The 24,143-nt window shown below is 40.1% G+C and overlaps 1 long non-coding RNA gene across 1 annotated transcript in view; it reads left to right on the top strand.

Moving 5' to 3' along the window:
• The first annotated feature begins 1,076 nt into the window (after positions 1-1,076).
• Positions 1,077-24,143, top strand: part of LOC138749652 (uncharacterized) — a 35,821-nt gene continuing 12,754 nt past the window's right edge. Inside the window, exons 1-2 of the long non-coding RNA XR_011348804.1 lie at positions 1,077-1,126; positions 9,550-9,688. This is a non-coding gene — a long non-coding RNA (uncharacterized lncRNA). The remainder of the gene's footprint in view (positions 1,127-9,549; positions 9,689-24,143) is intronic.

The raw sequence follows: 24,143 nt of genomic DNA, 5'->3' as shown, positions 1-24,143 counted from the left end.
ATCCCATCAATATTCTGTGGCAAGATTCTGGAACAGAGCCATTTTCTTACTCAATTCTGTCTACAGAGATAATTTAATGGCTCCTGGCCAGTCTGACCAGTGGAGAAACTCTCAGTCACACTGGCTAGGATTCAGCCTCGGAATCAAGATTAAAATGAACTTTGGAGTGCAAATAGAAAGGGACACTAAAGAATGTAGATACTGGAACCTGGACAAAAAAAAAAATCTGCTGGAGGAACTCAGCATTCGTGGAGGGAATGAGAAGTTGACGTTTTGGGTTCTGACTCTGTATTAGGATTGAGGTTTTAAAGGGGAGGTGGTGCATGTAAAGATGTGAGGGTGTTGAGGGTTAAAACTATCTTGTGCAGGATACAATAATTGACAAGCTGAATTTAAAACTAATGATGTGAGCTGAGAGCAACCTTTCCAGAATTAGGAAGGTGCCAAGAGTTCCAATAAAACATGATATAAAGTCTTTGAGGAGGAAGTGTCTGCAGTAACTTCGATAGACTGTTAAGCATGTTAAACAACTGATTGATCCTGTGCCCTATGTCCTGAAAAGACTGATTGAGTTAAACTTGTTAAAACATTGTTAAGTATGTAAAAGATTGATTGAGTTAACCCATTGAAAAATTCATCAGCTATCTCCTATTGAAAGATTCATCAGACACTTTTTATTGAATGATTCGTCAGACACTTAATGAGGAATGTAAAAACAATCAGGCCACCTTGTCTGTTTTCTACTGTACAAATATGAATTTGTATCTGCTAAAACTTAGAGATCTGATGGTGCTTTAAGTTACTGCTGAGTCTTCATGATATCATGTGAATAAACTCTTGGAGCAAACCTCGAAGTCTATGTCTTTTCAGCAATAGAAGAAGGGGGGAAAGGGGGAGTCAGGAGCTTGCAAGTGACGGACCCATGTTGGTGTAACAGAGTTAAAAATGGATTTTAATAATTTCTGGTCTCAATTTTATGTTTGTGAATTTTATCTCAATGAGTTACTTGTATTTACTATTCTTTTAATTTTTTTTCCAGTGGGAATGAGTTTGGTGGTGCACATCTCTTGTGAACTTCCTAAGCCCCTTCCTTCCTGTCTCTCACATGGCTGTTACCTTGCTAAGGGTAAGTGGGGGAGAAGATTGCTACTGGAAGATTTTAAATGTTTTCCTTGGAAAAATTAATTGGTTATGTCATTAGTCTATTGTTCATTACTAATATTATTGTGTTATACAGTTGGTTTTTATTTTGTTTTAACCATTAATGTAAGTTTTAAAGATGTGTTTTGACTCCATTATCATGTGCTGGTCATGTGATCAACATAGTTTTGCTGAGATTTCAGTGTTATTTTGCATGCTTAGGAGGAAAAGGAGGAAAACTCAGAAAGCAAGGGTTGAATTATTTTGTCTTCAAACAGATCCAGGCTTTTCTTGTTAAATGTATGATTGTGGCAAGTTCATTTTTCTATGCAATTTTTAACTTGCCTACTGGGTGCCACTGTTTTCACCTTGTAAATATAGTTATTTTTAAATAATTTGAAAAGATTTTAAAATGCAAAATGTTTTCCTGGGCAAATCTTAAAAGCTCTTGGCTAAATACCATGTACACTGAGTTGACTATATATTGAAATGTTAAAATAAAGGCTCTGTGTGCAGTTGAGGAAATGGATGAATGAGAGAGACACTGCTGTTACCTTGCTAAGGGAGAAAATGGGGCAGAAAAGGAAGAAAACTCTGAAGACAATGGATGTATTATGTTGCCTTCAAAAAGGTAGCAAATAAATGCTGGAAAACTGTTCTGTGAGTCGTCTCTTCTTCTACGCCCTATGCAAACCCATTACACTAGTGCCATAACTCTTTGGATCTTCAGATCAGCTTGATGCTTAATGGGTGGTCAGATTTTGAGAAGACTGTGGATTTGGGTGTAATGCTTCAAAAAGATGATCCTCTAAGTACTGTTGTACACATTATTTTTGTTCTTTACGGCAACTTGTCTTCCTACTCCATTTTATTTCTGTATAAATATACACAACGCAGGTTCACTTACTCATTGAAAGCCAATAATAATGGCTGGGCCTGCTCATCCTAGGTTGCCAGAAGGTAGGGGGTTTTGGGCTTAGTGATACTGCTGGCAGTGGGGATGTGCTCGCTCACACCTGATGCAGAGACGGAGTTGTACATGGGCTGCACTCTTGCTACTGGGCCCTTTTGCAGGGCTTTAAGCTCAGGGGTATTGGTGTCTTCATTCTTGGCATTGTTCCAGCCGGTCAGCTCACTTTCCACCACACCTCTGTAGAAATTTTGTCAGGGTTTCTGGTGTCATACCAAACCTCTGCAAACTCCTGAGGAAGTAGAGGCACTGATGTCTTTTCTTCACGATGCCATTAGTGTGTTGGGTCCAGGAAATATTGGCCGAGATAGTGACTCCCAAGGTTGATTTATAGGACAATGCGTTACAATCCTAGATGTGTCAGTATTGGTTAGATTGATCTTCTCTCTCAGAGTTAGTTGGTTGTCTCAATAACAATAATGGAGAATGACCATAGGGAATATTATCTGGTACCGTATCAGATATATCTTAATTTGTATTCCTTGTATCACTGGGTGTTTCGTCCTTTTAAACACAAGACACCGTTTGCCAAGGCAGGCCCACCACAGATCCAATGATCACTGGATCGTACACCTCTAGTTTTCCCTTCCTTAGGTCAACAATCAGCTCCTTGGTTTTGCTGACATTGAGTGTGAGGTTGTTGTTGGTGCTTCATTCAGCCATATTTTCAATTTTGCCCCTATGCGCTGACTCATCGCCCTTTTTTATATAATATTCTACTGTGATGTGTAAGGTAAAACATCATGAGATGGGAATGTGTAAGGAGTTACCCTGTACAGGGCTGTAACAAGAAGGGGAGGTGTCCTTGTACTCCTGTTAGGTAAAACATCATGAGATGGGAATGTGCAGGGCTGTAACAAGATGTGAATGCATCCTTGTACTTACAAGATAAGAGAGACATTGATGGATTGAGAGGCAGGAAGCTAGCAGGGAAAGGATAGCAACAGTTTTAGTCATTGGACAAGTAATGATATGATGATGTTCTAAGCACATATCCAAGGGTATAAAAAATCACCATTTTGCTGATAACGGCAGAATGCATTCTCCGACTAACATGGTTAGTCGCAAGTGTTACAATCCGGTAATAAAGAACAAAGAACCCTGATTTCGACTCAGCCTGGTGTTTGTCTCACTCATTCATGAACAAAGCAGACCTAACAGATGTCATCAGCAAATTTGTAGATGGTGTTCTTGCAATAGGTAAACATTACTTTATTTTCTCATGTAACTTCTGGATATGTTTTGCTAATCACCTTTATGTTATTATCCTTAGACCTTTCTACCAAATGCAAACACTTTGGCCATTCTGTCAGATTTTAAAGGCCTCTATCACTTTGTGATTCTCTTCCAACACTGAATCAGCTTTATGTTATTATCCTTAGACCTTTCTACCAAATGCAAACACTTTGGCCATTCTGTCAGATTTTAAAGGCCTCTATCACTTTGTGATTCTCTTCCAACACTGAATCCTTTCTCTTCCCACAACTCCTAGATATAGAGCAGGGTGCAAAGAATCCAACCCTGTGATGCTGTGATGGTGATTGTGGAGGAGATGTTCTTACCAATTCTCACTGATTGTTATCTGGAAGTGAGGAAATCCAGGATCCAATTACACAGTGGGGTGTTGTGTCTCAAGTCTTGGAGATTGCTGATCAATTTTGAGGGGATGATGGTGTTAAATGCTGAACTGTTGTCAATAAAGAGCATCTTGAAGAATGCATCTTTGCTGTCCAAGTGTTTCAAGGCTTTGTGAAGAGCCAGTGAGATGGCATCTGCCATAGACCGATTGATACAATAGGGGAATTGGAATGGATCCATGTTGCCACTCAGACAGGAGCTGATATGCTTCAACACCAACCTTTCAAAACATTTCATTACTGTTGATGTGAATGCCACTGGCCAATAGTCATTTAGATAAATTACCACTCTCTTCTTGGGCACTGATACAATAAATGCCTGTTTGAAACAGGTGAGTACCATGGCCTGTCAGAGTGAGATGGTGAAGGTGTCCATGAATACGTAGGTAAGATGGTCAGCACATATTTTTAATACTCAGCTGGGTTTTTTGTCAGGACCAGATAATTTCCTGAGATTCACTCTCCTAAAGGTAGGCTGCACATCATCCTCAAATACGGACAGGAGAGGATCATGGGGATGCACGGTGGTGGTTCTGTTTTGTTCTTGTTGTCAAATCGGGTGTAAAAGGCATTGAGTTCATCTGTGTGTGAAGCTTTGCCATCTCCTTCTGCTCCGGATTTGGTTTGGTAGCAGGTTATGTTTTTTAGGCCCCGCCACAGCTGTCTGGTATCCTTCGCTGTTTCCATTTTTGACCAAAGAACCTCATTGCATATTATCATTATATGCACAGAGGATGCCATTCATTCAATAGAGAGCTTTATTGTTTGAACATGGCCTCCAATATGATCTGTTTCTGCTTGAGCATCTCTTGCACATTTTAGACCCGAACCGTGCAATAGGTAAACATTACTTTATTTTCTCATGTAACTTCTGGATATGTTTTGCTAATCACCTTTATGTTATTATCCTTAGACCTTTCTACCAAATGCAAACACTTTGGCCATTCTGTCAGATTTTAAAGGCCTCTATCACTTTGTGATTCTCTTCCAACACTGAATCCTTTCTCTTCCCACCACTCCCCATTCCCACCTTCATCATTGATCCTGTCTCTACCTTACCCATCCTCTCAAATTTCACTTATACAACAGTGACATAGTACTCTATGCAGCTTGTCTATCAAGGGATAGGGCTACCATTAGCCTCTGGCTAATTAATGGAAAGTTTTCACATTCTCTGGGATTACTGTGGAACCTGAATAGCATTGCAATGACTGGGATAGGAGACTAAGTTCAAAGTTGGTTACCCAGGATTTTGTCAACAACAAACAATCAACTATGGGAGAAGGTTATTTCAGCCTGCCCAATAATGTGTACTGACTGACCTGTTCAGAACATGAGCACCATCATATGAAGTCTCATAAGGTCCCAAACTGAATAGAATTTCCATCTGGAAGATGTACATCACCTGACCTTAACCTTATAAATACAAGTTCAAAGAGTGAAACTTGCCATATTATCAAAGTCAGATGGAATGGATTGTGCTGAAGATGTATCATAAACAATTATGTAGTAGGAAGGCAAGGTTGATAACAGCCCAGGAGACCATATGCATCCTTCCTCCGAATCAATGCAGAAAATACATGGGGAAAGACTGTCGAAAGAAAATGAGATCTATACATAATTTTTAAGGGAGATTAAGGATGGGTAATAAATATTAATGATGCCCAAAACCTGTAAATCAACTAAGTTCCATGTGGCTTGTCTAACTGCCTGTGGTATGCACAACGCACCAAGACCCTGAAAGGTTCCATTCTGCTGAGTGCTCTATAATGTGCCCATGTACTGCAGTTTTGTGCTATATTCTTGTAAAATTGAGTAATGAACTATATTGTTGGGCATAGCTACACTCTCTGGTACTTGTGTCAGATTGCTTACTGGAGCTCTCTATTCTATTTGTGTGCATATTGTATCATTTGGCAAGCACCAGCTGTAAAGAAGGAAGAATTGACATCGTTCAGCTGAGATTGTGAGTCATGACATTTAATTAACAAACAGTTCTCTGAAAAACATAGTGGCCGTGTTAAGTGAATAAACAAAACAAATTTCATCTTGAGTCAGTGAAGAGAGTGCTGACTAAAAGAAAAAAACAATGGTTTGCTATGTTTGCCCACATTGTATGATGGTTGCAATCTCTGCACGTTCAACTACTGGTAGGCAGGGAATCCAAAAGCAAATGTCAGTTGCTGCTCAGTCATCAGTTGAGCCCTTTTGTAGACTGGATTAGTTACTTTCAACAGTCGGGAATGATCATGAAAGTAAAATTTCTCATGTGATCTCTGAAAAATTTAGTTTCCAGTTCTGGTCGCCTAATTATAGGAAGGATATAAACAGAGTGGAGAGAGTGCAGAGAAGGTTTACCAGAATGTTGCCTGGGTTTAAGCATCTGGAGTATGGGGAGAGATTGGACAGATTGGGTCTTTATTCTTTGAGAGGGGATTTGATAGAAGTATTTAAGATTATGAAAGGGATAGACAGAATGGATGTGGATAGACTATTTCCGTTAAGAGGAGGAAAGATTAAAACAAGAGGACATGAGTTAAGAATTAAGGGGCAGAGGTTTAGAGGTAACATGAGGGGGAACTTCTTTACTCAGAGAGTGGTAGCCGTGTGGAATGAGCTTCCCGGAGAAATAGTGGCGGCGGAGTCAATTGTATTATTTAAGAAAAGGTTGGACAGGTATATGGATGAGAAGAAGATGGAGGGTTATGGGCATTGTGCAGGGAGGTGGGACTAGAAAGGGGTGTTTGGTTCGGTGCGGACTAGAAGGGCCTAATGGCCTGTTTCCGTGCTGTAAATTGTTATGTTAAGTCAAACTTGAATCATCTGATCTGTAGATCGGTGTTCCAAAACCTGATTGAAGACCTCAATTTAGAGAAATTAAATCCTCACAGCCATCCAAGTTACAAAAGGGATAGGAATTAAACATGTGGCCACTAAACTGGAACAAAAACTGGATGCAGGAAGAAAAAGTAATATTCCATTTATCTCAAAATATTTTGGGGGTGGTGTGGTCCAATTTCTCTCTTCCGTGGTTTAGGTGAAGTTAATAATGCATATTCCTTCATAATTTTATAACACAGCCTAATTTGTCCATGTTAACCAAAGCTAGCCCCCATTTGCTTGCATTTTGTCCATATTAGTCTAAATCCTGTGGAATGAAACACTTATTACTCTATTCTTTACCATCTTGGCTTTCCTCACTAAAATAGAAGTGAATGAACAAGGGCATAGTTTTTTTTGCTCCCATTCAGTACACAGTTCCCAAGAATATCACTGGGTTTGTTGGTCTAGACATCTGACCTATGTCTTGTCCCTCGACTCAGCACTGAATACAAATGCCTTGAGCTGAGAGACCTTGGCCACTCACCATTTAGCGTTAGCTCATTCACTTGAATAGGATCATCGGCAAGGCAGAAAAGGCAAGTGGTTTACTTTATTTTTGCTCTAATAATGTCATTGTTTATGCTTTATCAGTTAAATGTATTTTAAATAAATGTATTTTTTCATTTAAAATAATTGCTAACTTTTAACAATTACCTCAATATACTTCAGCGATTTTGAAATGTCTTTGATTATCAAAGATATGTTGAGATGGTTGAGAAAGCTTTAATAGCTTTTTGGGTGATAGGGGGCTGATCCCAAGATCACTCTGCGATTGGGTGGCTTTGAACTTGAGTTATTCTTGGGGTCTCAAATTTTAATGTGAGATACAGATCACGGGAATGAATGCATTGGGTATAATATTGGGCAGATGTGGATGCAATCAGAACCCAGTAAGTAGCAGAGCTTCTGAGTGTATTTGTGGGGAGTTAGCTTTGTCTCCCGTTCTCAAAATATTATTCCATGCTATATAGTTCCATATCCAATATTGACTCTGTATCATTGAAGTTGATGTTGCCAGACCAAGATTGCATGAGAAAGTTTACGTCATCTTATTGCCAACACATTAAAGAGCAGAGGTGTGAGAAGTAAGAATCATGGCTCTGTTTTTATGGAAGGGCGCATGCTGAATTTGATGGATATGTAGCTGCTAATGGCAGACATGGTTTTCACTGGCAAGATAAAATCATGACAAGCTTTAGCAGATAACTTTTAATAAACAATAGTCTGGAGGTCATGTGTCAGCTAACAAGTATACAAGGGCTGACTTCTGAAAACTAGACTAAATATGCTTTGCACGAACAGAATGTCATTGTAGCTGATGCACAATCAATTTTGCAAAAACTGAAGTTACTGGAACTGAAGGCTTTTATTAGCAAGAGATGGACAATATCCCTTGTGTTGCTGGCTCTCCCTGACCCGGACTCGAACTGGGGGAAGGCTTGTGGCATAGCAGCCTTTATGGGAGATAAGTGAGAACAGGGACAAACATAATAGTGGTTTCACCACAGTCTGACCGTAGTTGCTGCATTCTAATGGAAGCATGACAATTCTGTGACAATATTATGTTGCTGTTACCCTCTCTAACCTATCTTGGAGTGAGGTTAACTGACTGTTAACCTTTTAAAATCTCTTGAATATCATAGTTTGTGAGAAAGGTCTATACAGCAATTCATTCTTACCCCGTATAATTAAAGCAAGGAATAATCTTCACTCTGCCACCCTCACGCAACCAGACCCATTAAATTGAAGACAGTTCTTCTTCAAAAATCTCCTCCTTACGCACACCCCCCCCCCCCCCCCCACCTCCAGTTTAAATCCACATGGAATATTTTGGACGATCAAGAATCAAGACCAAAGGCAGAAGTCCAGAAACTGGCTGACATGAGTTAAGATCCATCAGCATCGATGCTAGAAATATATTGGTGTTATGATGTATTGTTTTACATCACTCTCCTATCCATTCATCCCAAAGTAATTACCCAACCGTAGCTCCAATGTAATTAAGAAAAAACAATTTCTCTCTGTCCGTTAGTTACAAGCCTACATTGATGTGGCTACATTATGCCTGCCCACTGAGATTCTCAACATGAAGTCAGCACATGTTTGATGACACTCTGTATGACTGGGATCCCGGTACACATGGACTTCAGTGGGAGAGTAAGGAAATGCAAGATATCAATTTGCTGCTCTTGAGACAAGGTTAGTGCTCCAAAATAATCAGATGAGAGCCAGGAATAGGAAACTTTCAGATTAGAGGGAAATGCACAGTGCATTATTGGCTCATTGGACTGTATGCAGAGAAGGTGAAGGAGTTTGGAGGAGTCCATATCAAACCTATATGTGGAGTCAAAAGAGCAGGATGGACATGTATCTTGTAGCAGCCACTGTTGTGAAACACTGAAATCTCAGAACATGAGGATAAATTGAGGAGTATATCTTTTATACAATTTTTCATATACTTTTAACTTCAGAGGTTAATACTTCTGTTTAATTTTAAGTGATTAATTTATTACTTTCTTATTACGTTCACATTTCAAATAGAGAGATAATTATTTGGCAGAGAACTGTGAATGTACGCAAAGGCGATAGAGGGGTACATTGTGCAGATCTATAATAACAGATAAAGCTCTCACAGAATGGAGAAAGATGATAACTCAATGAAACATAGGTGCAAGACACTTGCTTTTATCTTAATAACAGTTAAAGCAGAAGTTTAAGATTAAATGCCATGGATGGTATCTGTAGAATAATCATTGATTGGGGGGGGGGGGGCGGGTGTTGGGCTGGAGTCAAAGTTGCATCCTATTGTATAAATTTGCAGAAGATTGATCTCCCTATATAAAGGGGCCATCTTATGTACACTTATGTACACATTGGCATCTGTCTCTAATGGTCAAAGAAAATTTCATTTCTTATCAGGAACAATGTCTGAACAAAGCAGCAGAAAGTCATCACTATGAAGTGGTTCGAAGTGTGAACTTGCAATGGCACTGAGAGATTCTACGCTATGGAGATTCACATTCTACTTGCTGAGTTGACCTTTTAGAGTTATTAAAATGTAAGTGAGACTATTAAAGTAAGTTCTCCCTGTATAATGATCCATCATTATAACATTTTTAGTTATATTTCAGGCACTCCAATCCCAATGCGGCAAAGACCTTTTTTAAAATAAAGTGACCAGCTGAAAACCTCAATGAGCACAAAGTACGACTTCCTTTTCCGTCGGCTACCTTACGGCCCACCAGCCTCCGAGGCTGCTTCTCAACTCCATCTATTCAAATCAAAATGATAAAAGAGAAATAGATCAGCACCGAGCCTCAAGCCTCAAAGGTCCTATGAAATTATTGAAGTCAACTACAGCCACCACCTTAATTAACTTAATGATAACAGAAATAACACAAGGTTTACTCATTTCCAGCCAGTCACCACAGATACAGTCATAAAAGAATTATTGTATCAGAAGCAATGAAATTGAAGCCACAGTTTAAATATGGATGTTTGCCCCAACAGGTTTTTTCATTTTTTCAGTTTTGTTCAATATTGTTTTAAACTTTTTCTTTTTCAATTTTTCTTATTTTTTTTTGAAAAAAAAATCAAGATGGATAGATACACATGATATAATGTTCAGGTAAAGATAAAATAGAATTACAGATGATAAACAAGATATGTATGATCTATGTAACTGATGGAAAAAACCTTCTATTGGTCATCTAATTTCTCACCCCAACCTGAGAGATTGCGGGCAAAGTCAGGCATCAGCTATCAATTTCGATACTAATAGGTTCAGAAATGGGAAAAGAAAATAAGGACTGAAAATCGTTGATGTATCGTTGAAAACAATTGAAAAAAGAAAGAAGAAAATTTAAAATATAATTTTTAAACTTTGAACACTCCAAAAAAAGTACAATTTCAAGTTTGTGTTCAAATTTAGTATCAGAGTACATACATGACATCACATACAACCCTGAGATTCTTCCTTCTGCAGACCAGACAGAATGTCGGTTTATTGGTAGTGTAAGCTGTACTCAAGAAGATACACATACAAAAGAGAGATATATAAACAAAGAAAGAAATATAAACAAACTGTATTCCAATTTAACATCTGCACGGCTGGTCATTGGAAGGAGTGATTCTGCTTTGGGAAGAAGGGAATGTAGCCAGGTCAATATAAATGTAACAAAGGACTTTAAGCAGTCATTGTTTCGGAGCACATTGTAGATTAAGATCACATTGAGACAGATAATATATTTAGTACCTTCCTGTGATATTTGGGTTTATCTCTGACAAATGTCTGACAGGGATCACATTTAGTGTAGGAGTGGCATGGTTAGTGTAGCTGTTACAGTGCAAGTGACCTGGGTATGAACCTGGGGCTGTCTATAAGGAGTTTTTATGTATGGGGGTAACCGTGCCTGTTACCGTGCTGTATGTCTAAATTTAAAATTTATAAATCTGGCTAAAGCCTAAATACCATTAGAATGTGTTCCATTGTGACAGAAGTCAAGGAAGGTACTGGAAACAATTATACTTTGTATTTCATGGGAATCTGTGGTGAATTAAGTGGTTGACACGTTATCTGCCATTTGGTTCTTAAACTTGCACCTGCAGGTGCACGTTGTGAAGGTGTTCAGACCCCCTTCATTCTTATCTTCCTCCCTTGATCCTACCAACTTGTCCCTCACTCATGAAGACACTCAGGCAAAAGCTCTGCTTATCTATTGGTGAGTTGAGCAGAAACCCTGACTCCAATGAATAATGGGAATACAACTCATGAGAAGGATGTCCTCAGAATGGTTCAGATAATAAAACATTATTTTGAAATGTCCATTAAGTTCCATTTTGTGTGGATGTTTTCTTTATAGTAATGCTCAATAAGAGGCCAAGTAAAAGGGATGGCACTATCCATCATCTATGATTGGCTATCACATCTTGCGCAGGATTCCTCACATGGACTATAAAGTAGCTCCATTGGAATGAACCTCGAGGACTTTGTCAATGCTAGCACATCCCAATGTTTGATCTGCCTCAGTACAAAGGAAAACAGAGGAGGTCTTTTTTTTCCAGAGTGAATCAACAGCAAATAGCAAAGGGAGTGATAACTCCACCCCAGTGAGTGAGCAGAGGGAGTGGAAATTCCCTCCTGGTGGTCACTAGGAAGACAGCAAGGACCTAGTCAGCCTACTCCCATTAAAGGAGCAATGACACCCCACTTAAGACGAGAGAACAACCTTCATGATGAGCAGAAAACCCTGGATTCAGGGAGTCCAGCGAAGACATCTGTGGCCAGCCCGAGTATGATAGGGAGTCCAGCGAAGACATCTGTGGCCAGCCCGAGTATGATAGATAGTGACTTAGAGAGAATCTAAGTTAAGTATTGCATTATTGACAGTGTGTGTGTGTGTGTGTGTGTGTGTGTGTGTGTGTGTGTGTGTGTGTGTGTGTGTGTGTGTGTGTGTGTGTGTGTGTGTGTGTGTGTGTGAATAAGGCTGAATTTGCACTGGTTCTGATTTTTGTCCTTTTGTTTGTCTTCAAAGTATAATGTACCTGTGTGAAACATGGTTTGAGATATATTGGCCAAAGTGCTCAGAAAGGGGACAGAACCTTTGGTTTTTGAGTAATGGATTTTTTATATGTATTCAGTGATCTGACAATAATGAGATGATACTAAGTGTAGCCATGTAGCCATAGCAATATGATTAAATTGGAACTAATCTGATCTCATTAAGATTAAATGTAGTGGATCGTTTGATATAATGTTGTTTTAAACTTCAACCTGAAACGAGTGGCTTGGTTCAATGCCATGAAATGGAGGTTTAATTTGCAGCAACATTCTGTCACAAGAACACATGAAGCATTCTCACTCTGTAGATGCTCCAGTAGCTGGTCAATGAGGCAGTGCTCATGCCTTCGACTGAACTAACTCCTTGTTACAGACTTTTAGCAGACAATCATGGCCAACAATGACGCCTTACATATTCTAGATGGAAAAGCCAAATGCAATTAATTACCACATGAAACATGACTCCGTGTTTAACTAATTGAGAAACCCCAGTTCATCTCTAAAGATCCAAGGAGCTAGTACCGTGGATCTTTTCACCATTGGATCCATTTTTAGTCAATGTAAAAATGTGAGTATTGTTATAGGACAAAACGACCAAAAGACATAGTGTGAATCTTTAGAATATCCCTGGGGAACTAAGAAAGCTCCACCACTTAATCATCCCTAACTATATTGGATGAAGAAAATGTTGTGTTCACCCTCCTGTGTCTGCTGTCCGCAGGAGTTTAATCAGCATGGTTAGCCAGTCCTGTGTGTGACACTATGTTAATATGGGGCAAAGCTGAAAGCAGGAGATATTTAGTGTGAGCATTCCAAAATCTCTCAAAATGTATCGAGTCAATTGCAGTCTGTTAATGAACAATGATGTGGGCAACTACAGAATTGCCCACATTTGTTTCATTTCCTTGGGCATATGCACATTTTAATCTCACTCATATGGTGATGAATGTTTAAAAACCTTGGGGAAAAATACAGAGAACAAATACAAGTTCAATAGCATGAACTTCAGCAGCCAAGTTAACCCTTCATTTCCCCTTTCAGTATCAACGCTCTTCCTCGTCTTCATTGTGACTGTGTTCAATGCTTTATTTTTTTGTAAATTTAAAATAAAACATAAATATCTGGAGCTATCTGATGTGGAAATGTATTTGAGTTCATCTGTTGATGGAAGTATTAGGAATAGGATTACTTCGGACAATTATTTCTACTTCTACAGATGTTTTGAATACCTGTAACATCCCATGCATTTATTTCTACAGAGGATCCTGGTAAAATTAACAAACTGGGTTGAAATTTCCCCAGATTTTCCCACCTTAATAAAAGAATAGACATGAACTGAATCAAATGAACTGTATTTCGTGACTATTTAATATCACTAAATGTGTGAATTTAATGTGCTTTTAAAAGTCTGCAAGGAAATGGCTAATTAAGGGCCGCTTGAGGAACTTATGATTATTAGAGATTTGCAGAAATAGGTGAAGGTGTCCCTGCAAAAAAGTAAATAATGAAGTAGTTTTCTGCTCATGAGCAAAGGTGTCTTGGAGTTCAGAGAGGACTTTGGAAATGGGAAAAGTTTGGGAATGAGAGAAATTTGGGAACAGAGAAAGTAAAACAGGAAGAATCCGAATCGGAATCAGAAATTATTGTCATGAACATGTCAAGAAATCTGTTGTTTTGCAATAGCATTGTAATGGCACTGATTTACAACAGCTTACAAATGCAGAATACACTCACCCATTTCTTTCAGCACAAAATGCAGTTGACTTCCTTTTGCATTACAGATGCAAAATTGCTATAAATTCCATTTTAAAAAAAATAGTGGAAAAGAAGAAAAATTGTCCATTCAGAAAACCTATGGCAAAAGGGTAGAGGCTGCTTTCCTACCATTGGGTGTTAGTCTTCAGGCTCCTGGTTCTCCTTCCTGATGGTAATAGTGAGAAGAGGGCATGGCCTGGGTAGTGAGGATCAAAGATGCTTTATTTTTTTTCTATTGAATCTCTTATTTTTGATGTTCATAGACTCACAGTATAAGAATTGCCTGATACCGGTGATCCTGGATGAGTGAGAGTGGCTGTGAATCAAAGAACTTTTCTGAACTTATGCACGTGCGCTTAGAATTAGAAGGGAGTTAAGTTAATAGTAATAAGTTAAAGTTTGATCCTGTTTTTATGTTTGATTAAAAATTAAAAGTAACTTTGGTTTAAGTAACTATTTGTCTTTGTAAATTTCTATTGCTGCTGGGTTTTGGGGTCCTCTGGGCCCATAACATTATCCTCGATACACCTGATCCATTTCTGGCACCAGGTGTCTGGGATTTTATTACCCAGAGTCAAGGGTATGAAGTTGTTCTGGACCAAAAGCATTTTGGGGGATATCCCCACCTTCAATCCAAGACGTTGATTTCTCCATTGCCATGTCTGAACTACATGCTTCAGTATGTTACCCGTTTTCTTTGAAATTAATTTATTGTCTCCTGCTATCTTTTCATCTACTGCATGTAGTCCAATTTGTGCCTGGGGTGGGGGTGGTCCCTCAAAGAATGAGGTGATAAACCTTGCCTGAGCTGCCCAGTAATATTTTTAGAAATCAGATAATTTTAAACACCCAAATTATAGTCCCACGTCAACTTTTCCATGGAGATTCTAGCCACTTTACCTTTCCACAGGAACCTTCTGACACATTCGTTGAGCATCTTAAAATAAACCCTGGAGCAACAAAATGGGTAACAATTGAAAAAGATATTGGAGCCTTGGCATCACCTTTGTTCTGATACAGTTAACTCTGCCCAACACTGTTATGGGCAGAGTCCTCCTTCTAGCAAGGTCCTCCTCACTCTTCCAGAGCAAAGGGAATTAATTAAGTTTGTATAAGTTGGACAAGTCTTTGACTATTTTTATCCCCAGATAATTAATACCTTCTTGCAGCCTTTTGAATTGATCTCTCTGATGATATTGTTTATAATCCCCATTCGTCAAAGGCATAATCTTACTTTTGTCCAGAGACCTTTCCATAATCCTCCAGTGTGGCCCTCAGCTTGGGCAACAACCACCCCCCCACCGAGGTATGTCAAATATACTAACACATCATCAGTATGAACAGTGCTGGGGACAATGGACAGTCCTGCCTACTGGACCTGCTCAAAGGAAACACTGGAGACATCTGGCCATTTGTAATAAGTTTTGCTTGGGGTTTACAATAAATTGTCCTGACCTAATTAATAAATGTTTGACCCAATATAAATTACTCCAATACCTTGAACAAAAAATGCCACTCCAATCTGTTGAAGGCCTTCTCCACATCAAGAGCTACAACCACTCCTTGATCCACTCCCGACTGTGTCAGATGTACTATATTATGCAATCTAGCTATGTTGTTTGCTGATTGTCTTCTTTTTACAAATCCAGCTTGGTCTGGATTTGTTAATTTTGGCAAATATTCTGCCAACCTATTGGCCAATGCTTTTGTAATGATTTTTTAATCTGTGTTCAATAAAGAGAAGGGTCTATTTGAGGCACCTGATCCACCACCTTCATAAGATCTTTGAACTCTTTATAAAATTCAGTGAGGAAACCATCTTCCCCCATTGATTTACCAGCCTACAAAGAGCTCAGAGTCCATGCAATCTCCTCTTTAGAGAAAGGGCGATTTAGACCCTCTCATTCTTCCTGAACCAAATTTGGTAGTTCCAATGAAAGTAAGAAATCATCTATTTTGTTAGGATCACCCCCTGTCTCAGATTTAAACAATTCCTTATAAAACCTTCCAAATGTTTTGTTTATTTCCTTTGGTTCATATGAGATCTTGCCTTCCCCTGTTTGAATTGTATTGATTGTTCTTGAAGTCTCTTCTGCCCTCACGTGCCAAGACAAGACTTTGTGGGTCCTCTCCCCAGCTCATAGTACAGCTGTCTAGATGTTAAAATCAACTTTTCTGTCTTACATATCTGTAATGTATTATATTTGACGTTTTTATTCACCAAATTTCTGTATTTTTCTTCTGTGCCCACTCTTTAATAGTCCTTTTCCAGTTGTGTTATCATGAACTTCATGAACTTCCTTCATGAGCCCCTTTTCAATGCTTTTGATATATCCAATTATCTGGCATCTTGAATAAGCCTTCAATGTGTCCTATATTAGGAAGTTATCCTCAGTAGAGGGGCAGTCGTCTCACAGAAAAATTCTATCTGAGCTCAAACAAAGCTACAAAATTCTGGTTTTCCCAACAGCAATGTATTCAGGTGCCATCTGTACACCAAGGCCTGCTTATCTGGCATTATGACGAATAAAGCCAAGGGTGAGTAGTCTGACAGTAGCCAACCCACATACTTGGTTTCCACTATCCTACCCTCCAATTTGGCTCATGCCTAAAATAAATCAATTCTAGTGTAGGAATCATGTTGTCTTGAGTAAAAGGAATAATCCCTTTCTCTTGTTTCAGCCTTCTCCAGACATCAATGAGATGCAGCTCTTTCATAAAGGCCAGGGTGGACTTAGTGGCCCTGGGCCCTGTTACCTTCTTTGCTGATTTGTCCATGTCTGGATTCAGACAAAAATTTAAGTCCCCTCCAATCAAAACATTCTCACACCCTTCGAATACTTTGAATAAGTCCAGTATAAATTTTTCATCATTGAAATTTATGGCCTGAATATTAATAAGTGTCCAGGGTCTATGTCTGCCTGGATCTTTTTTAGGTGTACCAAGACTCTTTTAATCTCTTATAACTGTTTTAACCCATTTACATTAAAACTCATGAATTTTACTGACTTATTCATTACCCCTGGACCACTCCATTATACTCTTCCCCTTTCTTCTTATCCCCTGATACTTCTGCCCTGATTCTTCTTCATAGATCCAAACACAAATTAAACAATTAACAAAACGAGAACCCACAATTCAGAACAAAATGAAAAACACTGCAGAAACCCTCCCTCCTCCTTCCACCCCCCCGCCCAGTTTACCTTTACCCACCCCAGCAACAATAACCAGGCTATTGGTGCCAATCTCCCCACCATTTTGAGAAGTGTCCAATGCACCTATTTACCACTTGTACCTCCCTCCCTTTGAGCTCCCCATATTCATCCTTTACTTAAAATATACATTCATCTTTAAACAGTAACACTCTAAAAAAAATATACGCCTCCCTCATAGTCATCAGATTACAATATTTACAATCAACCTTTCCCTCTGAATCCCTCTTTCCACTTTATTTACATTTACATTTAATCCTGAAGTGGTGAAAGGGTTCTTATGAAGACCAATGCCTCCCTTGGATCCTTAAAATCTTTCTTTCCCTTCCCACCCTTACTAAGTGAAGGAGGGTAAACTCAATTCTTTTTTGTTATCACTCTTTTTAAATGGGTCAAATGCCCTCCTGCTCTTCAATCATGCTTATGTCTGAGAAGAATAAAACCTTCACCTTGTCATATTCCAACTGGACACCTCCCCCCTTGCCTTCGCACCCACCACCGCCACTCATAAAATCCTCTCTCCACCTTGGTAGTGAAGAAGTCTTACCAGGATAGTGTGTGGTCACAGGAGGGGAGCAAGAGACCAGTGGGCCCATTCTATTTCTAGGTTTTCCCTCCCTAGTATATCTGGGATCTACTTGTTCAGGAACTCCTCTGTGTCTCTCCCCTCCGTACCCTCCTTCACCCCCACAATCATAATTGTATTCCTCTTGCTGATGTTTTCTACAGTATCTATCTTCTCCCACATTCTTACCCTATCCCTTTTCCATGGCTTCATTTTATTTTCCCTTTTATCAAATCTTTCCTCCACTCTCTCAGTTCTCTGTTTCCGATATCTTTACTGATGGGGGCTTCTTCTCTTGGGTACTGACATCACAGCTGCTGCTGTTTTTGGCCTTTGGGTAGGCCCAGCATCAGTCTTCTCCCTTCCACGAGGGTTTTTCTTCATCTCTTCTTTGACCAACTTTGATTTTTTTCAACGTTTGCTTCTTTTCTCCCTTCCACGAGGGTTTTTCTTCATCTCTTCTTTGACCGACTTTGATTTTTTTCAACGTTTGCTCTTTTCTCTAAGTTTTCTAGACTACCTTCACCCTGTCCTGTTGATTCCTATGGAGTTTCTATTTGTTTTTTCTAATCCCCCACCATTGGGAGCTCTCCAAACCTGCTACTGCTCCACCGCTGTCATTTTCTCTCTCCGCAAGGCTGCTTTATTGAGAAATCACCTCGTAAATATCTTTAATAGAATGAAGGATGGTGCCCATGATGGCACCGGCTGAATTTGCAACCCTCTGTAGCCTTTTCCTGCCCTGATCATTGCCACCTCCATACCAGATGGTGATACAGCCAGTCAGAATCCTCTCCTTGGGACACTTGCAGAAATTTGGAAGAGTCTTTGGTGCATGCCAAATCTCCTCAAATTTAACATGAAGTATAGCCACTGGCGACCCTTCTTCATGATTGCATTGACATGGAGGCTCCAGGATAGATCTTCAGAGATGTTGAAGTTCTTATTCCTTTCCACTGCTGACCCCTCAATGAGGACTGGTTCATGTTCTCTGATTTTTCCTTCCCGAAGTCCACAATTAGCTCTTTGGTTTTGCTAATGTTGAGTGGAAGGTTGTTGCTGTGGCACCACTCAATGAGGTGATTTATCTCCTCCTATACACTTTATCATAGTCGTCTGTGATTCTATCGACGACCGTACTTTCATCAGCAAATTTGTAGATTGCATTTGAATTGTGCCTGGCCACACAGTCATGGGTCTTGAGTGAGTGGAGCAGTGGGCAAAGCACATATCCTTGAGGCCCCCCTATGTTGATTGTCAATAAGGAGGAACATTGTATCCGATTCATACTGACTGTGGTCTTTCAATGAGGAAGTCAAAGATCCAGTTGCAGAGGGAGGTGGCGAGGCCCAGGTTTTGAAGCTTGATGACAAGTACTGAAGGTGTGATGGTGTTGAAAGCTGAGCTGTTGTGAAAATTGTGCTGCCGGTTAAGGTCCAACAATATACTGCAGAACCACAAAATACAAGGCACAGATTTTATTCGAGTCACGCCAGTGGGAATGAATTGTATTAATATCAGGTAGACAGTGTCACTTGGGTTAATACCAGAATCTCATTCAAAAATCACAGTTGAGGAAGTACAGTAATATCAGGCATTTTCTTGCATACAAATCTGATATAAATCTCTTTGAAATTATTGTTACAAGTTCAGATTTTACCCTTCTAAAGCTAGAAATGGTTTGACATCAATCATTTATTCGCATGTACAAGTCATAATTAAAGGATATCCTTTCCTATAAAATGAACAGTAGTCTGGAAAAATTGCTTCCACTACACAGTGCATCTGTTTTCAGTATGCCTGATATCTGGTCTTTAATTATCATATGTAAATGCTTGGTTTCACAATAATATTAAGCCATCAAAGTTAACAATGGAGAGGAAAGCTTCTGAGCTGAAACAATATTGGATCGGGACCTAGCTGGCGCCATTAGAGTCACTGGGTACGATCTACAGCCTTTCTGTGTGGAAAGCTTTTTATGAATGAGCTTGCCCGTTGACTGAATGGAATGAGCCATTTAGCGCTTCTAGGTTATAAGCTATTATCGTGTCTGTGAACCTACTTGAATGTTTCTTTTCCCAGGAACCCAGGAAATGGCTGAAGTAGTTAATTCAAATGGCTTTGCATGAACAGATGATTGGTGTTGATTGTCTTGTCTGGAATGTGTTTTTGTTCTGGCAATCCCAGGTTTCTGGCCCCAGCTTAGCTGGCAACTGGTGTTTCAATATGAACAAATCTGCTCTGTTTTCTTATCATAACAGTAAAGTCTGGACATCATAAAAATGTAAATTTTAACACTGTATCTATGAAAAATAGTCTGATGTAGGTATTGCTGTTGCCCAGGTGATCCGGAGCTGAGTGGAGAGTCAGGGAGATTGCATCTGCTGTGGAGCTATTGTGGCAGTAGGCGAATTGTAGTCGGAACAGATGTTTACATAGGTATAGGTTAATTCTGGCCATGACCAAACTCTCAAGGTATTTAATCACAGCAGCTCACCCCTCTTCTTGGGCACCAGGAAGGTTGATGCCTTTTTGAAGCAGGGCAGAAACCTCTGACTGCAACAATGAGAGATTGAAAATGTCCATGAATGCTCCAGCTAGTTGGTTTGCACAGATTTTCAGTACCCAGCCAGATACGCCACATGGGCCTGTCGCCCTGTTGGGGTTTAGCCTCTTGAAGAATGTTCTGCCATTTGCCTCAGAGACAGATATCACAGGCTTGCCACTTTCTGCAGAGATTCTCATTGGTACTTGTTGAATTTTCCTTTTCAAAGCAAGCATAAAAGGCAATCAGCTCATCGGGTAGTGAAGCATCACAGCAATTTATGATATTAGGCTTCATCTAATATGACATAATGGCCTGTAATCCCTACCATCGTTGACTCTGTTTCTAGCTTCCCTCGAAATTGCTTCTTTGCTGCCGAGATAACTTTCCCTCGGTCATATCTGGACTTCCTGGATCTTTGGTCTTAAATGTTATTGATCTGATCTTCAGCAAGTTACAAATCTTTTGATTCATCCATGACTTCTGGTTGGGGTACTCACGGTATGTGCACATGGGCACAAACTTATTCAAGTAAGTCTTGATGACGTCAGTCATGATGTGGCATATTCATTCGAGTTTGAAGAGTAGTCCTTGAATATGGTCCAGTCCACCAATTCAAAGCAGTCCTGCAAGTACTGGGAGTAGAAGTACAGCCAGGTGATCAAACTTGCCGAAGTGCGAGTGTGGGATGGCTTGGTAGGCAATCTTGATGGTGATGTAGCAGTTAAGGCCTACAATAATCAGGAAGGCATCAGAGTATTTATATGGCTGCTGATCACAGTGCTCAGCTCCTCCAGTGCTAGCCTGATGTTAACCTGGGGTGGAACATATACTGTGACCAGGATGATGGTGGTGAACTCCCTCGGTGAATAGAATGGATGACATTTGATTACCAGATGTCCCAGGTCAGGGAGGCAGACTGATGGTGCATAACCATCATGCTTGAGCACCACAATGAATTGATGACGCGGACCCTGCCTCCTCTGCTGTGTCTGGAATGCCCTCATTCAGCCTTGTCTCAGTGAAGCACATCTACTTCTGCTGCTGTAGCCTGGCTCTGAGTTTTGAATTGCCCGAGTTCCACCAGAGTTTGCCGCTCCCGACAATCACCGGATCTGTCCAAGTCCTTAGTGCAGCATTAGTAACAGGTAAGTTGGTTTCTGTGGCTGTGGGTTTGAGCTGTCACAGTTCTGAATGGGAACATCTGATGATTCCCGTTGGAACTGCCTGCAAAATTCCCGCTGTAAGACGCTGTCATTTTTACTTATCCAACATCTTTCAGAAACTCATGTGATCCCAAGACACTCTGCAAACGGTCAACTACATGCGATGATGGAATCACATTAACGAAGTGTTTACGACAAGGTCTCTCAAACAGCAGTGACGCTTTATTTCCGTAGTATTGATTACAGAAAGAAAATTGACTAAGGTGTCAGAATAGTTCTTTCCTCTTCTCTGCTCTGTCTGTCTAATGAATGGTTTAATGAAAGCAGTGTAGATCCCCATCAGTATTTCACCAGAGTTAATTTCAACAAAGCCAAGTTGTATGACGATCTATAACCTTCACTCAGAGGAATGAATATGAGTTTATTGTCATATAAATCGCACAATGTTTATATGCACTGAAATTCTTACTTGCTGCAGCAAACAGGAACTTTATTAAAAAAATTACAATAAACATAAATAATTGAACTCACAAAAGACAATCAGTACAAAAGAGAGAGAACAAATATGCACAGTTATCCAGTGCAAAAAATAAATAAATTGCAATTGTGTGCAGAGAATTCTTTTGTGGTTTCAGAGCAGTCCATGACTTGTGTAAAAAGGGGAGGATCAAAAGCCTGGGAGCCGTTCTTGAACCTGGAGGCACTGGTCTTCAGACTTCTTAGGGGAGAAAAAGAGGCAGAAAGGGACCACCAAACAAAAGGTGCTAATTGGATATGAGAAGAAGAGAAGTGAGAACTGATTTTTGGCTGTGTGAAATGAGGCTGAGGGGAAAGGGATGAGAGAGCGAAAGAGAGAGAGTAGTAGAAAAGAGAAGGGGGGAAGGAGTTAATGGAAATTGGAGAAGTCAATGTTGATGCCATCCGGTTGGAGAGTGCACATTTGGAAGATGAGGTGTTGTTCCTCCAATTTGTGGGTGGGTCCCAGTCTGGAAGTGCATGAGACCATGGACCAACATGTCAGCAAGGGAACGGGACAGGGAGTTGAAATGGGTCAGTGAGACTGGGGGCATAGGCTGGGTGACCGGTTCGTGGAGCATCTTGGCCTGGTCTTCCACAATTGCGTGAATCTCCCAGTGGCCACCCATTTCAATTCCCCATCCCATTCCTTTGTTGACATATCTGTCCATGGTCTCATGCACTGCTAGACTGACTCCATCCTCAAAATGGAGGAACAACATCTCATCTTCCACCTGGCACTCTCCAACTGGATGGCATTAATATTGACTTTAAGTTTCTGTTAAATCCTCCATCCTCCCCCCCCCACACCATTCTTTGTCTTTTTGTCCTTTTTCCACTAGTTCTGTCTCTGTGTGTGTCTCTCTCTCTCTTTTCCCTTTTCCCTCTTCCCTCAGTCTCATTTCACAGAGGCAGAATCAATTCTCACCTTTCCTCATCATATCTAATTCACACCTTTTGTCTGTCAGTCTGGACTCTTCCCCTCCTTTTTTTTCCCCCCTTTTTCTCCCCAGTTTTTATTCAGACAAATTCCTGCCTTATACTTAAATCTTGAAGAAGGGCTCAGGTCCAAAACATTAGTTATACATTTTTACCTATGGATGCTGTGAGACTGGCTGAGTTCCTCCACCATTTACTGTCTCTTTTTACCAGCGCCTGTGGTGGGTGTGGATATATTTGTAATGGTGGGGAGGGGATCTCATGGTTGTCAAACATTGATGGACAAGAGCCAGGATATCTTCTTGCCCATGTATCATGGAACCAGCTAGCACATCGAAGCATATTAATGAGCAAAATATTTTCATTACATATTTCTGAACATGTGATCTGACATGATGTCAAAGAAGGTGGATCTGGGCTTCAACCTAGGGATATTTTAGAATAGTCCTAGCCTTTAGGAGAAGACTGCTGGAGGCAGGTGATCAACTTGAAACACTAACTTAGTTTCTCTCCTTTTTGAGGCTTTCTGGCCTGCTGAGTTTGTTTTAGTGAAAGAGGGAGAGGAAATTTTGAACTCAAGTTTGCAGTTAATGGTGAATTTTCAACTATCTACTCCTGTGAAGGCCCCAGCAACAATGACATCAGAGAATTTCACCATTTTCCAAGGAGGGGTCCTAATAGTGGGACAGCACCAGGGATGAAGCCACAAGTCATTTGTGGATCATTAGTTCTGACTGAACTCCAGAATCTTTTCAAAGAGGAAGAAAAAAATGCCATGACAAAGATTGTCCTGAGGAATGAAATGGCAAGGTCACTAATGCATGATTTTATTTTTCCATTCATACAATGATCCAGAATGTTCTTTAGATTTTTAGAATGTATCTCTGAGGGAAGCCTATGCGACAGGTTAGGTTAGAATGAGCTCCTGTGTGTGCCATTATTTTCCACCTTCTCAGACCAGTGGATGTGGTGTACCTGTGATTTCCAAAAGGCCTTCGATAAGGTCCCACATAAATGACTAGCATGCAAAATCAAGGCTCATGGGATTGGGGACAAGGTATTGATGTGGATTGAGAACTGGCTGGCAGATAGAAGACAGAGAGTTGGGATAAACGGCCCGTTTTCTAAGTGGCAGGCGGTGACCATTGGGGTGCCACGGGGATCTGTACTGGGACCCCAGCTGTTCACAATTTACATTAATGATCTAGATGAGTGGATTGGATGTAATATCTCCAAATTTGCAGACGACACTAAG

The sequence above is a fragment of the Narcine bancroftii genome, chromosome 14 (genome assembly GCF_036971445.1).
Source record: "Narcine bancroftii isolate sNarBan1 chromosome 14, sNarBan1.hap1, whole genome shotgun sequence".
In the NCBI taxonomy this organism is placed as follows: Eukaryota; Metazoa; Chordata; class Chondrichthyes; order Torpediniformes; family Narcinidae; genus Narcine; species Narcine bancroftii.
Note: the sequence above shows the minus strand (reverse complement) of the source record. Positions and strands in the feature narration are given on the sequence as shown.